Genomic DNA, 1,037 nt, shown 5'->3' on the forward strand with positions numbered 1-1,037 from the left:
TGAGGGAGGAGGGGAGGGGGAATGATAGGCATGAAGGAAGGCACTTGTGTGGATGAGCACTGCGTGTTATATGGAAACCAACGTGACAATAAACTTTAAAAAAGAAAAGAAGATGTGATTTATCTATCCAATGGAATACTAAATGGCAATTGAAAGAATGAAATCTGGCCATGTGTAGCAACATGGATGGAACTTGAGGGTGTTATGCTGAGCGAAATAAGTCAGGCAGAGAAGGGAGATACCATACGTTCGCACGTATAGGAGAATTAGGAGGAACTTAAAGGAAGACCATGGGGAAACGGAAGGGGAAAAATAGTTGGGGAGAGGGAGGGAGGCAAAGCATGAGAGACTCTTGAAATAAGAGAACAAACTGAGGGCAGATGGGGTGGGGGAAAGGGAAGGGGGTGATGTGCATGCAGGAGGGCACTTGTGGGGATGAGCAATGGGTGTTATATGGAAACCACTTTGACAATAACCTATTTTAAAAATATCTTAAAAAAATATGTTATGACGTCAGTTTCCATGGTGGACTCCCATCCAACTGTTTGCTAGAAGTATTGATAGTACACATACACTATCTTCTGTTATCCCATTTTCTTCTCAAAGAAATTCCATAATTTTTACTGTGAATCAAAACTGTGATTTAACTAAACAGTCTTTTTAATGACACACTATTCTGTGCTAAACGTACCCAAAACCATAACAACTTAAAACTATAGAGATCTAACGAACGTAAAACACTAAGCAGGACTCAAGGACAGCACAGATAAAGATGTATAAGCACAGTTGCCTTTGCTACACACAACAAATTTAGAAAAATGAGCTCTAAGTAAACAATTCTCCATCATCTTTCTCCCACAGTTTTTTATTTTCATGGGCTTTGGCCTGGATGTTTCTCAATTGCTGGACAGTTACTATACTAGGTATCCAGTCTCTTTGGAAATGAAACCCACTAAATAGGGAAAGAGTTACATTAGGCAGGGAGAGATAAAGGACCTTCAGGGAGTCAGACTGCAGCTACAAGTGGGAGGCTGAAG

Source organism: Crocuta crocuta, unplaced genomic scaffold, assembly GCF_008692635.1.
Source record: "Crocuta crocuta isolate KB4526 unplaced genomic scaffold, BGI_CrCroc_1.0 scaffold252, whole genome shotgun sequence".
NCBI classification, from domain to species: Eukaryota; Metazoa; Chordata; class Mammalia; order Carnivora; family Hyaenidae; genus Crocuta; species Crocuta crocuta.